We start from the raw sequence: 17,682 nt of genomic DNA, 5'->3' as shown, positions 1-17,682 counted from the left end.
TCATCTTCCTATAAATACCATGGCATCAACCTCATTCAAATCATCCAGAAATTAACCATTCTCCAAGCCTTTCCTTGCCTCTCCTACATATCTAAACCCCTTCCCATCCATTCCTCCAAATAACCAACCCTTCAACATCATTCCAACCTTGTTGTTGCGGCAAAGAGAAGGAGAAAAGTCCTTAGACGCACTTGCTATCCAACATGGATCGTTGGAACGTTTAGGTGCTTTCTTTCCTTTGTTTTTCAATGTTTAAATTTGTTTATCTTTGTTTTGTAATAATGAGGAACTAAACCCCCCTTGGCTAGGGGGGGATTCGAAACCATGTTAATGCTTGCAATATGATTTGATTACTTTTAATTGCGTTTCATAAGTTATGAATTCGATTTACTTATCTATTTGATTGATAACATGTTTATGTATGTTGATTAGGGATGCATACTTAGTTTGCATGCATAAATATGATGCTAGAGTATAAAGGAATTTCACCTAATCGTTATGAACTTATATTCATGAGTAGTAAAAATCGCTAGTCACGATTGTGTTAAGTAAATCCTTGGCATAAGTTTCATGCAAATCATAGTAACGAGTGCCTCGTCAATGCTTATGTTTTTCATAGAACTTAATGATTCTTGCTTGTATCTCTATTATGCAATTCATGTAGGGAACTTGTAGGGAATGTTTTGGGTTGTCGTATGCAATCATCCAACCCAATAACTTGTGGAAAAACTGAGGGTTAATTAGTGCAATTCACGGTTAATTTGGGGCGTTGAGAATTAATAAGTTATTGAAATGCAATTGGAAATCATTTTGTATGCAAGCAAGACATGTGTGGAGAAGAACCCCTTAGCTAGCCTTCCATTATCCATTCAACCCAAATTTGTTTAAAATCTATTTAAGTTTTTAGTTTATTCGTTTTTACTTTCAACTTCACCAAACTCAAATCCCCCTTTTACTTTCTTGTTTTAAAATCTTTTGTTTACATTTTTAACTTTGTTTTTATGTTTTTAAATTAGTTTTCAAGTGATTTAGCAATCCCTCCTAATCCCCGGTTTAGAACGATCCCTACTTACATCTATACTACAATTGTCAAAAAGAGGGTTAAATTTGTGTGCTTATATATTTCGCATAAAAATTTTGGCGCCGTTGCCGGGGATTAGCAACTTTGCTAATCCTTTTATTTTTGTTTTTGTTTATGTTTATATTGGTGTTTGTGTATTTTACTTTTGATATTTGATTTATTTTTCTTTCTTTGATTTTAGGTTCAAATGGAGCCGAGGGAAATTTAAAGGAAAGATGCGTCCGGCTAAAGACGTTAAATCAAGCGCTTCTTGGGAGGCAACCCAAGCATTCAACAAAGGGAGACTTTGGAATCACTAACCCAATCAGCTTTGCATTCTTCCACCCTTATCTTTACTGCTTTCATTTTGTTTTGTTTAGTTAGTTGTGTTATTTGGTTGATTTCTGTGAGTTTGTGTTATTTAGTTTAAGTGTGGGGGAAGGTTAACCAAAGTCTCTTTACATTAATTTACATAACAAAAAAAAATAAAAATAAATAAATAATTAAACAAAGTTTTTTTTTTTACATTGATTTACATATTCTACATTGATTTAAAAAAAAAAAAACAAAAAAAAAACAAAACAAAACACACCTAAAAATAAAAAAAAAATAATAATAATAAAATTAAAAAAAAAAAAAAAACATTAAAGTAAAAATATTTTACAATGATATGTAAACTAATAGCATTCATTGGTCAGGTGGTGCTTCAGTAGTCGGCGGGGCCACAGAAGGAGGAGGCGGCAGAGGTTGATCAGTTGGAGCTTCACTACGCGGTGCCGCTCCAGAAGACGAAGGCAGATGCGGTTGGAACAAACCCACAAACCTCCGGTGATCAAGTAAAATCTGACCATCATTTTCCTGCAGCTGGTCAATTTTCCTCTTCATGTTTGTGGCATAATTGTGTGCAAGCTTATGCAATTGTTTATTTTCATGCTTGAGTCCTTTAATCTCCTCTTTGAGACTCTGTATTTCAGCCACCAACGATTCAACGTGACGGGTTCGGGCAAATAGGCGTTAGGCCATGTTGGACACGGAACCGGCACACTGCACGCTAAGAGCCAGAGACTCCTTAACCGCCAATTCATCATATCGTCTAGCGAGCAGTCTGTTATCTCTTGGGGTGACAAGGTTCCGGGCCACCACCGCAGCTGTCATATCATTTTTCATCACCGAATCCCCCACGGTAAGGGGACCGGTAGGGGATATGAAGGATGGGCGCCATATGTTGTCTGGTGAAGGCGGAGCTGCCTCTTCACCAAGGTTTAAGTCAAAACGACGATCGGAAGGGCCAGACATTTTCAGAGGTGGTGAAGAAAGAAGAGAGGAGGACTGATCAAGATTAAACAAGTGTAAGAAGGGAGTGTTTACAGGAGGGAGCTCAAGTGTGTTGTGGAACAAAATTAACGCCTCTATAAAAAGAAGAAATCAAAGAGGCGCTCCTCATAGAAGCGTCCTCTCGCAAATCGAAGAGTCGGGGCTCTTTTCTCAAAAGCCGGATTCTTTTCTCAAAAGAGGCGTTTCATTTCTTAAAGGCTGGGCTTGCTCAGAAACCACGAGCCGAACCCCGGATTTCAAAAGATCAATTTGTCCTGACGTGTCGTCACTTGTCACACGCAAATTGCTTTGCGAAATTCTCGGGCAGTTTGTCGAAGCACCAATTCAGAAATCGAAGAGGGAAATTCAACAGTCAAAGACACGCTAGCTTTCTCAAAAGCTGGGCTTCAACCCACGGGCAAATCTTCTTTTCCAGATTTATCCGCACGTGTCACATGCTACCTCTACAATCGACGATGCTCAGAGCTCGAAGCGCCGATTCCAGATATCAATGAGGAATCTGCTTTGCAAAAATTACGGGCAGCTTTGTCAGAAAGCGCGTAATTTGTACTATTCATTCATCCACCGGCTGCCGACAATACGTGAGAGAATAGTTCCGGTTGTGAAGACAAGTCCTATAAGTATCTACCTTCGCCTTTCACAGCAAAGACACACCCTCTTAACACTTCTTCATCTCCGAAAATGCATTCTCAAATAATCCTCCTAAGTTACTCCGTGTTCCTCATTCCCTGGGATACCCCTGCAAACAACCCATCCAAAGCAAAAGTATTTCATATCATAATGGTTGAAAGCAAGAGTATCTCATATCATGCATTCTCCATGTCCTTTTCCTTGTCTTTGTTCTAACCTGCAGGACATGGAGAAATTGCTCTCGAGTACTCGTCTTCCACTGCTGATGTACTTCCAAAGAAGCTGCCACATCTACCTGAAGAACAGATAAGGCAAGCGAAAATGATACCAACAGCATGTAGAGACAACGTACAGAAGAAACAAGCAGAGAAGAATGCAGCTTGCACAATCATCCCAGCGGAAGGAGTCCGAGCTGAGGAACTAGAGAAGCTGCCACATCTGCTTGGAGAACAAATAAGGAACTGCAACATCACCAAAGAGCAAAGCTTCGCCGTACAATATCATCAAATCATCACTTGCAAGTAAAAAGCTAAGTGTCACCCTGTTCAAGAGGAAAGCTGTGGAAACTCAACAAACACGACCAATGATTACTTATTAGTTCTTTTCATTGTCTTTTATCGTGATTTTCAATTTTTCGTTTGCAATTTTTTTTTTATTATTTATTTTTTTTATTATTATTATTTTATTTTCTTGCGTTACTTAACTGAATTATTTCTTTTCTTTGCAGGAACTTTTGGTTATTTCCACCCTTGAAGTTGATTGCAGAATTTTATCTTGGGGTCCTCGCTTGATTTTACTGCAAATTAGGGAAGTTTTCAGTCCAATTGCTTTATTTTGTTTCTTATTATTTATTTATTTTATTTTATTTGCGTTATAGTGTTTTCTGACATTGGGGACAATGTCAAGTTTAAGTGTGGGGGTAGAAATCTCTAGAATTTCATTTGTTTCTGTGTTGTTGCTTTTTGTTTTCTTTAAAAAAAAAAAAAAAAATTTAAAAAAAATCGGAAAATTTAAAAAAAATCCAAAAATATTGTCTTGTTTCCCTTATTGTTTTGAATTAGATTTTTGTTAGTTTCCCGACCCAACGATTTAATTGGATCAAATTTGAATCATGATTATCAAGAACTTAGTTAACATGTGTTTTGTGAAATTCCTAATTCTCTTGTTAGTTTTGTACATGTTTGATCATCTTTGAAAAACCAAATGCACATAGCCTTGTTGATGTGAAACTAAAGTATGAATTAAAGCTTCATATGTGAATTTAGTGACCATATATATCCTATGTGAGTTTTTGAGCCTATTGAAAGTGTGTGCATTTTTCATACACTCCTATTCTTTCATGTGTGATGAGCTTATGTGAGATACATCTCTAGAACTTGCGTAACGATCTTTCGAAATGTTTGTCATTGATTGCATGAACTTGGAAATGATAGAGGCATTAGGTTTACCACTATGGCCCAAATAACCATGTTTCCCAAAGAAAAATGATATCATTAGATTGCCAATTTGAGCCATGTATGTTGAGCCTTTTATTTCTTATCACCAGATATGTCTACCCTTATACCTGAAACATTTTTCCTTACCCTTTCCAAGCAAGCTAGTGAGCAATGTGAGATTGTTTTATGAGAAATGTTTGTGAAGTACTTTGAAGGTGTTTGGCAAAAGAATAAGTGTGGGGGTATTTCATGTTTGTATTAAAAAAAAAAAAAAAGAAAAAAAAAAAAAAGAGAAAAAGAAAAAGAAAGATTGTATACAAAGAAAATAAAAAGTTTTTAAAGTTTCAGTTTAAGGGTGTGGGTTGGAGGTGCTAGAAGAATTGCTGGAGAGCTGGAGTTCTTATAAATCTAAAGAAAAGAATTGCTTGCAATGTAGCTTGAAACTTGTGTTTTCCTATTCTTTCGTTTCAATAACCCTATCCCTAAGCCTCATTGCATCCAATAAAAGTCCTCTTCATTTAAGTTTTGCAATTATGACTGTGGAGAAGTGATATTTATGCAAGCTTATGGTAGAAATTTCACATTTGATTCTTTGAGCGAAACACATTAAAACTAAACACATATGTGATTGAGTGTATATCCCGTGAGAAGGTTACTAGTTTGCATATGATGATTTAAAAAATAAAAACTTGAAATTGCATTAACATGGCTATCTCACACACTACACTTCAAGGATGATTCAAAGATTACTGCTAATATTTGAATAAGGAAGATGAACTTGGATTAGTTTGTTGGTGTTAGCTATGGTTCTTGATGATTTGTTTTCTCGAATGAAATTCTATGAAGGTCACATAGGGGGAAACTAATGTTTTTCATGTTAGTTCTTTCTCATGTTTTCTTTGTTTTGCTCGAGGACTAGCAAAAGCTAAGTATGGGGGTATTTGATCGGATCATATTTATATATATTTTTACTTCAAATTCACTCGTCTTTTCTTAGTTAGTTCCTTATATTTTTGAGCTATTTACGTTATTTTTGTGTTTATAAGATCTGTTATGCAAAGAAAACAAAAATAGCACAAATAAGATCTATTTACGTTATTTTCATGGTTAGTGTTGGTTTCTCTCACAGTTCCAATTTTCTAATTACCAGTTTTGTATATTCAAAATATTTATACCGATTATTATCTTCTTTCAGGGTGCCCCAGCAACAATGCTAAAGGATCTGGAGATGCTTTTGTTAAAAAAATGCTCAAAAGGAACAAAGTAAACGTGCAAATGGCAGTGTGGTTGGTGAAGCAATTGAAAAACAAAAAGAATCTGCTTTGGTGGGTTGGTGAAACAAATAGAAAACAAAAAGAAAACAGCACCAAGGAGGTCAGAAAACAAGGAGAATAAATTTGAGCTGCATTTGGCAGCAGAGAGGGGGGCCTCGGTGAGAAGGGGGGAAGCGGGAGAGAGGGCTGCCTTTGGGCAGCTCGCAGAGACGCAAGGAAGGAGAGGCAGCACCAGGAGGAATAGAGCTGCTTTTGAGCAGCGTGAGAAAGGGCAGAAAGGAGAGACTGGGGAGAACGTGCAGAAAAAGAAGAGGAGGCTGGCGTGATTGGAGGGGGAAGGGGGGAGCTGCCCTTGGCAGCGTGTCAGCGTCAGCAAGGAGAGCACGTGAAGGTGGGAGACTGACAAGGAGGACTGACACGGGGGGGGGGGATTGAGAGAAGGCAGGAAACAGAAGGAAAAAAAAATAAAAAGCCAAGGGCTGTCTTGGAGCTGGAGGGAGGAAGGCTGCCCTTTGGCAGCGAGGTTAGAGAGACAGAAGCGGGAAGGAGAAAGGGGCTGCCCTTTGGGCAGCTCGCAGAGACGCAGGAAGGAGAGAAGGTCAGCAGGGACGCAAGGCAGTGTGACGCGGGGGGGAAGCTGCCATTTGGCAGCGTGAACTGAAGAGAAGGACTGACAGCAGCGGGCAGGTGGAAGGGCAGCATGAGCTGGATAAGACACGGGAAAGCTGCAGGAAAGGAGAGGGCGCCAGCGAGGCACAGTTCACACGGGCACGAACGCAACAGATCACCTTCTCTCGGTTAAATCTTTCCCACTTATATTTTACTTTTGGTTTATTTGTGTTTTAATAATGTGTAACTAATTTTAGTTTGGCTAGAGGTTAATTCAAAGCCATGAATATATTTGTAATATGAATTGATTACCTTCAGTTGTGATTTCTGAGTTGTGATTTAATTTGCTTAACTGCTTGATTTATAACTTATTTTTGTATGTCGATTAAGGATGCATACTTAATTTACATGCATGAATTTGATGCTAGAATATAAGTGAATTTCACCTAATCGTTATGAACTTATATTCACAAGTAGTGAAGGTTGCTAGTCACAATCACGTTAAGTAAACTCTTGGCATAAGTTTCATGCAAATCATAGTAACGAGTGTCCCGTCAATGCTTATGTTTTTCATAAAACTTAATGATTCTTGCTTGTATCTCTATTATGCAACTCATGTCGGGAACTTGTAGGGAATGTTTTGGGTTGTCGTATGCAATCATCCAACCCAATAACTTGTGGAAAAACTGAGGGTTAATTAGTGCAATTCACGGTTAATTTGGGGCGTTGAGTATTCATAGCTTATCGAAAAGCAACTGGAAATCATTTTGTATGCAAGTATAACATGTGTGGAGAAGAACCCTCTAGCTAGTCCGTCATTTATCATTTTACCTTAATTTTATGTTTTTGTCAATTCTGTAATTTAATTAAGTTTAATTTACTTTTCATCAAAACCAAACACCCATCCATTATTAAATTATATTATTTAGTTAGTTTTCTTTATTGTTAGTCTTTTAATTTAATTTCCGTCCATTTCAGTTCCTAGTGTTTAATTTAATTGTTTTCATTATTTTGAGTCATTTTAAGTGTGTTTCGAGTTATTAGAGTTTTTCGCCTAGTTTTGTGTCCTTGAGTCTTATTTAATATTTTTAAATTAATTTAGAATAGATTAGCAATCCCTCCTAATCCCCGGCCTAGAACGATACTGATAGGAGCATATTTATGCGACTTAGTATGTTTGTTTTCGTGCATTTATGTTCTTAGCTCTTAGTTATGTTAGTAGTTTAAGCCATTTTTGTGTGTTTGTAGGTTCTATGGGCCAAGGATGCAAGAAGATGCATTTTGGAGCATTTTGGAGCATTTTTGGGCTAAGATTGGATGGTGCAAACATGGAGACATGAGGATGGACGTTTTGGGCTTTTGTGTGTGCAAGTGTGTGTGTGTAATTGCAAGGATAAACACATGCAAAGAAGCCCACATGCAAACTCAAGGCAAGAGAGGGAGAAACCACATGCAAAGAAGCCCACATGCAAAGTGAAGACAAAACTCATGGCAAAGGTGAAGGAATTGTGTGTGTTTTGTGATTGAAATGATGAAGCATGTGTGTGTAAATGCAAAGGGGATCTAAACATGGACAGCACATGTCATGTGCAAAGGAGAAACAAAGATGACAACACACACATGCAAAGAAGAAAACAGCAAGAAAGGCATGTGCAAAAGAGAAACATGGACAACCAACAAATTCGTCAAAACTGCCTGTGCAGATTAGCTGACTTTGGAAGCATGTTACGAACAGCTCAGAATGAATTAGAAAATGAGCCTTATATTCGTGGAAAGCTACGGATGTCTACTTTCTGGAGCAATTTACGGATTGTTAATATCATTTTTCTAGAAGAAGTTATGGGCATTGTAACACTGAAAGGTTCAGAAACGTGGACAGCACATACACAAAGAGAAAGGCAAGGCATGGACGGTTTGACATGGGCAGAAAATGGGTGGATTGTTGGCTGAAATAATGAAGAACATGTGTGTACAAATGCAAGGAAAAACACACACACATGGGCAAAGGAAACACACACACATGGGCATAAAATGGGTTGATTTGTGGTTGAAATGATGAAGCATGTGTGTGTAAATGTAAAGAGGAAACATGCCAACACACACCCACACAAGCTCACATGCAAAGGAAATGGAGTGGTCCTCTCCCTAGCCTATAAATACATCCACCCTTCACCATAACAAGGGAAGAAAACCAAAGAGAACACAATCCACCCATCCACCCTTCACCATAACCCACCTATATCCATCCACCACCATAATTTACCACTCATCCATCAAACCACACCTTGTGCCGCTACAAAGAGAAGAAGAAGGATCTTGGACGTGCTTGCCATTCAAATTGGATTGTTGGAGCGTTTTTAGGTGTTTTCTTTCTTTTGTTTTCAATGTTTAAATTTGTTTATCTTTGCTTTGTAAGTATGAGTGGCTAAACCCCTATTTAGTTAGGGGGAAGTTTGAAGCCATGAACATGCTTGAGATTTAAATTGATTTCTTCCAATTGTGATTTAATAAGTTGTGAATGCAATTCAATTAACTACTTTCTTCAAAACTAATTCTTGTATGTTGATTAAGGATGCATATTTAGTTTTCATGCATGAATTTGATGCTAGGATATAAATGAGTTTCACCTAATTGTTACAAGTTTATATTCATTGGTAGTGAAGGTTGCTAGTCACAATCGCGTTAATTGAATTCTTGGCAAACGTATCATGCATTCATAGTTACGAATGCCTCGTTAACACTTATGATTTTCATAGAACGTAATGATCTTTGATTGTATCTCTATTATGCATTCATGTAGAGGACTTTTGGAGAATATTTTGGATTGTCGTATGCATTCATCCAATTCAATAAATCAAGGAAAATCTGAGGATTAATTAGTGCATCACGGTTAATCTGGGGTGTTGAGTTTCATAATCTATTGAAAAGCAATTGGAAATCAATTCATGTACAAGTGTGTCATGTGTGAAGAATGGATCTCTAGCTAATCCATCAACCATATATTTAGTTTTACTTTTTATCTCAATCACAAACAAAACCAATACCCCCCATTTATTTTCTTGTATTAAAGTGTGTTTAAGTTTGTTTTGAACTCTTTGAGTCTAGTTTAGTGTTTTAAAGCCTACTTTTGTGTTTTTAAGTTTCTTCTTATATTTTTGAGTCAAGTGAGAGGTTATTAGCAAGCCCTCCTAATCCCCGGTCCAGAACGATCCCTACTTATACATATACTACAATTGTCAAAAAGAGGGTTTAATTTGTGTGTCAAGTAATTTTACGCATCAAATTTTGGCGCCGTTGCCGGGGATTAGCAACTTTGCTAATCCCTTTATTTTTGTTTTTGTTTATGTTTATATTGGTGTTTGTGTATTTTACTTTTGATATTTGATTTATTTTTCTTTCCTTGATTTTAGGTACAAATGGAGCAAGACATGGCACTTGCAACCATTCAAGCTCAATTGGCACAGCTCATTGCTCAATTGACTCATAATGCCGAACGGACCACAATGTCAAGTGTCCCTACACTTGATGTGCCCTATGGGCAAGGATATCAAAGTCCTCAATTTTCTGCAAATAAAGATGTTTGGGGATATCAAGGCCATAACCAATCAAGGGGCAACATATTTTCCAACGCTTACAATTCAGATTGGAGAGGTAATTCAGATTATATATGGGATGAACCTCAACAATTTCAACAAGGTGGATATTGGCAGCAAGACGAGTTCTATTCAAGACCTATGCAGCCACCACAACATTCCCCACAACAATTCCAATCAAATCAAAGTATGCCCATGAATTATAATGAAATTCTTGAAGGACTAATTTCTGTGGCGCAGGGTTTACGAAAAGAAGAACAATTGCCGCCATCGGAAGAGTTCTATCAATGGCCATATGAACCGTCACACCCACCACAACAATCAACCCAATTCAATTCAGGTACATCCTTGGATAATGATACACTTAATAAGTTACTCACCTCTTTGAATCAGGGAGTAGAAAATCAAAACCAGGAGATGCAAGACCGAGTCAAAAGATTGGACGAATTAGATATACAAGTTGGGCAGATTGTGGAATTCATGGCACAGATTCGAGATCAAACTGAACTTTCCAACTCAAACATTGCAAATTCAAAGGCAGAAAGTGAAATCGATGAAGCCATCACTTTGGAAGGTGACATGAAGGATGAAGCTGTCCCAGAACCATCCAAACACAGCCCGAACATGGATGAATTGCTGCTGCAAGCAGAAGAGGAGGAGGACGACCTGGGCAGTTTAGAAGAATTCTTGCTGCAAGCTCCTCAAATCCCTATGTCATCCAACTCAGGTGAGGAAGTTCTAAATTCACTTCATTCTAACATTATTCCACCGAATGTCCTTTGTCCTTGCAGGTTTTTGATTCCAAATATCAAAGAGAGTGAAAAAGACATTGTGGAAGCTCTTCCAAAGGTGCAAAGTGATATCCCAATTCTTGGTGCACCAAAACAAGTTCCCGATGGTATTGAAATGTTCAAAAAACCTTGCACACCAAGAAAAGGGATTCAAGAAAATGAAGTGGTTGAAGCATATCAAGAATACATCCAAGAGGCTGTGCATAAGACAATCAAGCCCAAAGCAGTTGAGTTTGATGACACGGGACAAGCCACAACCATCATAGTAAACCTGGCCAAGTTCAAAGTCCCGGAAATGTTCAAAAATGTGGTGTGTGTCATTGAGTTTGTGTCGGAAAAAGAAAGTAAGCCATCTTCTCCAATTTTTATTTTTATTTATACTAACATTTTTTTTATTTTGATGATTCAGGCACCCACTCTTGAATTTAAACCATTGCCGAATCATTTCAAGTATCACCTCCCATTAAAAGATAAATTCCATGCTTTGGAGCCGAGGGGAGTTTAAAGGAAAGATTCGTCCGGCTAAAGACGTTAAATCAAGTGCTTCTTGGGAGGCAACCCAAGCATTCAACGAAGGGAGACTTTGGAATCGCTAACCAAATCAGATTTGAATTCTTACACCCTTATCTTTACTGCTTTCATTTTGTTTTGTTTAAGTTAGTTATGTTATTTGGTTAATTTCTGTAAGTTTGTGTTATTTAGTTTAAGTGTGGGGGAAGGTTAACCAAAGTCTTTCTACATTAATTTACATATAATTAAAAAAAAAAAAAAAAAAAAAAAAAACATTAACTTAAAAATATTTTACAATGATGTGTGAACTAATAGCTTTCATTGGTCAGGTGGTGCTTCAGTAGTCGGCGGGGCCACGGAAGGAGGAGGTATCAGAGGTTGATCAGTTGGAGCTTCACTACGCGGTGCCGCCCCAGAAGACGAAGGCAGATGCGGTTGGAACAAACCCACAAACCTCCGGTGATCAAGTAAAATCTGACCATCATTTTCCTGCAGCTGGTCAATTTTCCTCTTCATGTTTGTGGCATAATTGTGTGCAAGCTTGTGCAATTGTTTATTTTCATGCTTGAGTCCTCTAATCTCCTCTTTGAGACTCTGTATTTCAGCCACCAACGATTCAACGTGCCGGGTTCGAGCAAATAGGCGTTGGGCCATGTTGGACACAGAACCCGCACACTGCACGCTAAGAGCCAGAGACTCCTTAACCGCCAATTCATCAGACCGTCTAGCGAGCAGTCTGTTATCTCTGGGGGTGACAAGGTTCCGGGCCACCACCGCAGCGGTCATGTCATTTTTCATCACCGAATCCCCAACGGTGAGAGGACCAGTAGGGGATATGAAAGATGGGTGCCATATGTTGTCTGGTGAAGGCGGAGCTGCCTCTTCACCAATGTTCAAGTCAAAACGACGATCGGAAGGGCCAGACATTTTCTGAAGGTGTTGAGAAAGAAGAGATTGGACAGATTAAGATTTTGGAAATTGCAAGAAGGGAGTGTTTACAAGAGGGAGCTCAAGTGTGTTGTGGAACAAAATTAACACCTCTATAAAAAGAAGAAATCAAAGAGGCGCTCCTCAGAAATTGAAGAAGCGTCCTCTCGCAAATCGAAGAGTCGGGGCTACGTTCTCAAGCGCCTGATTCTTTTCTCAAAAGAGGAGTTTCCTTTCTCAAAAGTCGGATTCTTTTCTCGAAAGAGGCGTTTCATTTCTTAAAGGCTGGGCTTGCTCAGAAACCACGAGCCGAACCCCGGATTTCAAAAGATCAATTTGTCCAGACGTGTCGTCACTTGTCACACGTAAATTGCTTTGCGAAAATCTCGGGTAGTTTGTCGAAGCACCAATTCAGAAATCGAAGAGGGAAATTCAACAGTCAAAGACACGCTAGCTTTCTCAAAAGCTGGGCTTCAACCCACGGGCAAATTTTTTTTTCCAGATTTATCCGCACGTGTCACATGCTACCTCTACAATCGACGATGCTCAGAGCTCGAAGCGCCGATTCCAGATATCAATGAGGAATCTGCTTTACGGAAATTACGGGCAGCTTTGTCAGAAAGCGCGTAATTTGTACTATTCATCCATCCACCGGCTGCCGACAATGAGTGAGAGAATAGTTCCGGTTGTGAAGAAAAGTCCTATAAGTATTTACCTTCGCCTTCCACAGCAAAGGCACACCCTCTCAGCACTTCTTCATCTCCAAGAATGCATTCCCAAAGAACCCTCTCGAGTCACACTGTATTCCTCATTCCCTGGGATACCGCTGCAAACAACCCATCCAGAGCAAAAGTATTTCATATCATAAAGGTTGAAAGCAAGAGTATCTCATATCATGCATTCTCCATGTCCTTTTCCTTGTCTTTGTTCTAACCTGCAGGACATGGAGAAATTGCTCTCGAGTACTCGTCTTCCACTGCTGATGTACTTCCAAAGAAGCTGCCACATCTACCTGAAGAACAGATAAGGCGAGCGAAAATGATACCAACAGCATGTGGAGACAACGTACAGAAGAAACAAGCAGAGAAGAATGCAGCTTGCACAATCATCCCAGCGGAAGGAGTCCGAGCTGAGGAACTAGAGAAGCTGCCACATCTGCTTGGAGAACAAATAGGGAACTGCAACATTCCCAAAGAGCAAAGCTTCGCCGTACAATATCATCAAATCATCACTTGTAAGTAAAAAGCTAAGTGTCACCCAGTTCAAGAGGAAAGCTGTGGAAAGTCAACAAGCACGACCAATGATCACTTATTAGTTCTATTCATTGTCTTTTATCGTGATTTTTAATTTTTCGTTTGCAATTCTTGCGTTACTTAACTGAATTATTTCTTTTCTTTGCAGGAACTTTTGGTTATTTCCACCCTTGAAGTTGATTACAGAATTTTAGCTTGGGGGGTCATCGCTTGGTTTTACTGCAACTAGGGAAGTTTTCAGTCCAATTGCTTTATTTTATTTCTTATTATTTATTTATTTTATTTTTATTATAGTGTTTTCTGACATTGGGGTATAGATTTCATGGGTCATTTCCCTCCATCTTTTGGTTTCACTTATATCTTGCTAGCTGTTGATTATGTTTCCAAATGGGTGGAAGCCAAAGCCACCCGGACTAACGATTCAAAGGTTGTTGCAGATTTTGTGAAAACTAATATCTTTGCTAGGTTTGGCATGCCTAGAGTTCTCATTAGTGATGGAGGCAACCCATGGAAATAAAGAAGACCTAGGAATTTCCGACTCCAAAACCAGGTGTTTGCGTTCTTTAACCCTCCTCTCTGTTGCTTTTACCTTGCCATGTTTATCATGTTTCCTCGTTGTTTGTTTGTTTGCTTTTGTGTGAGTTTATGTTTGAAACATTGAGGACAATGTTAGATTTAAGTGTGGGGGGGTAAACAAGTTGTTGTTGCATGATTTTCGTGGGATTTGGTACCTATCACTTACAATGTTGTTTCTTGCTGTTTTAAGTGTTTTTAGTGTGTTTTTAAGCATGTTAGTATGTTTTGACATAAAAATCCGAAAATTTGACAAAAGTTTGAAAAAAAATTGTTTTGAAAAAGCCAAAAAGAGTTGTTTTTGTGTGTTTGTTTGTGTCTTAGGGTACCTTCCAACACAATAATGAGGATTTGGTTTGTTAATTGCATGACTGTTAAAGAAAGTTATAAACATGGATGGAAGTTTGATATGCTCTTGATTTATGCTTGGTTATAGTTATAGTTTACGAATTCACATGTAATCACAAAGAAAAAAAATTAGTTTTTGTAACATGCTTGAAGGAAGGAACTCAAACTAACACTACAACCTTGAGAGACTTGAGCCTAATACGTTCTTTGGAGAGTTATTAATCTGTGCATTTTTGTTTTCTAAAGTCGTTGCATGATCTCATCATTCTTTGCTTGGTTGCTACTTAGAAGGCGTTTCATCATTTAGTTCCAAATACTAGAACTTATGCCCGTTCCATTCAAAGCATGACATTGATTTGCATAACACATATTCAAGATGAAGTTGTGTAGTGAACTAGAGCCAAAAAGCTTATCCCGTGCATATTTGTTTAAGTTTAACCCCGTTGAGCCTTGTTTAGCCTGTTTTCTTTGTTAAACCACATTTCCCTTACCTAGCCTAAATTAGGACTATCCATACCCTTGTTTTTAAAGCATAATGAAGCATGACTTAAAATGAATTCCTTTTGATTGTTTTTATGCAGAAAACAAGTATGGGGGAATGAGATTTTTGTGTTTTGTGTGCCAAAAGAAAGTAATAAGGCACGGGTTAGAAAAGAAAAAGAAAAAAAAAAGAAAAAGAGTTTGAAATAAGTGAGGAAAGACTCACAAGTGTTGTTTATAGTTGAAATCGGCCCTAAAAAGTTGAATGAATAACCCCATTGTGTTTAAAGTTAGTTGCTGCATTCAAAGGGAATTCTAAGCATCAATTTCATTACTTTGCTTATTATGCTTTAAAAATGTTTGTTTCCTTACCTTTCATTGTTAGCCAATCACCCCTAACCCCGTTACAACCCTTAACTTCAATCTTGAGTGTTATGCGTTTCAATATGTGGAGTTTGGGATTGGTACGAGCATATGGTGTCCCTGGTTCTCGCATCTAAGTAGTAGCATTCCAGTCATGAGATCATATCTATACATGCTTAATAACTCCAGAAATTGCTTTCTTTGCTATAAACATATGTGAGTGTTCGTTTTCATGTTTACATCAATCTTCTCACATACACCTAGTGTAGGGTGTGTAGTCAGAAAATCGGAGTGAAAATAAAAGTGTATCTTGTAAGGAATTGAGCAGATTCTCTAAGGCATGTTACTACATTCAAAACATAGTTTTAATTGGTTATATGTGAACTAGTATGTGGTGACTATGATTAAGTATGTGCTCAAGGGTAGGGAAGGCCAAAATATGTGGTTATGATGATCTTTTGCATGTCATGTTGCATTGAAAATCCCTAAGGTAAATGTTGGAAGGTTTAGGTTTTGTTTTGTTCTTATGTTTTGTTTCTTTGTTTTGCTCGAGGACTAGCAAAAGCTAAGTGTGGGGGAATTTGATAGGAGCATATTTATGCGACTTAGTATGTTTGTTTTCGTGCATTTATGTTCTTAGCTCTTAGTTATGTTAGTAGTTTAAGCCATTTTTGTGTGTTTGTAGGTTCTATGGGCCAAGGATGCAAGAAGATGCATTTTGGAGCATTTTGGAGCATTTTTGGGCTAAGATTGGATGGTGCAAACATGGAGACATGAGGATGGACGTTTTGGGCTTTTGTGTGTGCAAGTGTGTGTGTGTAATTGCAAGGATAAACACATGCAAAGAAGCCCACATGCAAACTCAAGGCAAGAGAGGGAGAAACCACATGCAAAGAAGCCCACATGCAAAGTGAAGACAAAACTCATGGCAAAGGTGAAGGAATTGTGTGTGTTTTGTGATTGAAATGATGAAGCATGTGTGTGTAAATGCAAAGGGGATCTAAACATGGACAGCACATGTCATGTGCAAAGGAGAAACAAAGATGACAACACACACATGCAAAGAAGAAAACAGCAAGAAAGGCATGTGCAAAAGAGAAACATGGACAACCAACAAATTCGTCAAAACTGCCTGTGCAGATTAGCTGACTTTGGAAGCATGTTACGAACAGCTCAGAATGAATTAGAAAATGAGCCTTATATTCGTGGAAAGCTACGGATGTCTACTTTCTGGAGCAATTTACGGATTGTTAATATCATTTTTCTAGAAGAAGTTATGGGCATTGTAACACTGAAAGGTTCAGAAACGTGGACAGCACATACACAAAGAGAAAGGCAAGGCATGGACGGTTTGACATGGGCAGAAAATGGGTGGATTGTTGGCTGAAATAATGAAGAACATGTGTGTACAAATGCAAGGAAAAACACACACACATGGGCAAAGGAAACACACACACATGGGCATAAAATGGGTTGATTTGTGGTTGAAATGATGAAGCATGTGTGTGTAAATGTAAAGAGGAAACATGCCAACACACACCCACACAAGCTCACATGCAAAGGAAATGGAGTGGTCCTCTCCCTAGCCTATAAATACATCCACCCTTCACCATAACAAGGGAAGAAAACCAAAGAGAACACAATCCACCCATCCACCCTTCACCATAACCCACCTATATCCATCCACCACCATAATTTACCACTCATCCATCAAACCACACCTTGTGCCGCTACAAAGAGAAGAAGAAGGATCTTGGACGTGCTTGCCATTCAAATTGGATTGTTGGAGCGTTTTTAGGTGTTTTCTTTCTTTTGTTTTCAATGTTTAAATTTGTTTATCTTTGCTTTGTAAGTATGAGTGGCTAAACCCCTATTTAGTTAGGGGGAAGTTTGAAGCCATGAACATGCTTGAGATTTAAATTGATTTCTTCCAATTGTGATTTAATAAGTTGTGAATGCAATTCAATTAACTACTTTCTTCAAAACTAATTCTTGTATGTTGATTAAGGATGCATATTTAGTTTTCATGCATGAATTTGATGCTAGGATATAAATGAGTTTCACCTAATTGTTACAAGTTTATATTCATTGGTAGTGAAGGTTGCTAGTCACAATCGCGTTAATTGAATTCTTGGCAAACGTATCATGCATTCATAGTTACGAATGCCTCGTTAACACTTATGATTTTCATAGAACGTAATGATCTTTGATTGTATCTCTATTATGCATTCATGTAGAGGACTTTTGGAGAATATTTTGGATTGTCGTATGCATTCATCCAATTCAATAAATCAAGGAAAATCTGAGGATTAATTAGTGCATCACGGTTAATCTGGGGTGTTGAGTTTCATAATCTATTGAAAAGCAATTGGAAATCAATTCATGTACAAGTGTGTCATGTGTGAAGAATGGATCTCTAGCTAATCCATCAACCATATATTTAGTTTTACTTTTTATCTCAATCACAAACAAAACCAATACCCCCCATTTATTTTCTTGT

The 17,682-nt window shown here is 38.1% G+C and overlaps 1 long non-coding RNA gene across 1 annotated transcript; it reads left to right on the top strand.

The window, feature by feature from the left end:
• The first annotated feature begins 7,495 nt into the window (after positions 1 to 7,495).
• LOC126585629 (uncharacterized) lies at positions 7,496 to 17,130 on the top strand. Its single transcript, XR_007610606.1, has 2 exons — positions 7,496 to 8,256; positions 16,518 to 17,130. It is a non-coding gene; the product is annotated as an uncharacterized LOC126585629 (long non-coding RNA).
• Positions 17,131 to 17,682: the final 552 nt, after the last annotated feature.

This window comes from Malus sylvestris, chromosome 10, assembly GCF_916048215.2.
Source record: "Malus sylvestris chromosome 10, drMalSylv7.2, whole genome shotgun sequence".
Taxonomy (NCBI): domain Eukaryota; kingdom Viridiplantae; phylum Streptophyta; class Magnoliopsida; order Rosales; family Rosaceae; genus Malus; species Malus sylvestris.
Note: the sequence above shows the minus strand (reverse complement) of the source record. Positions and strands in the feature narration are given on the sequence as shown.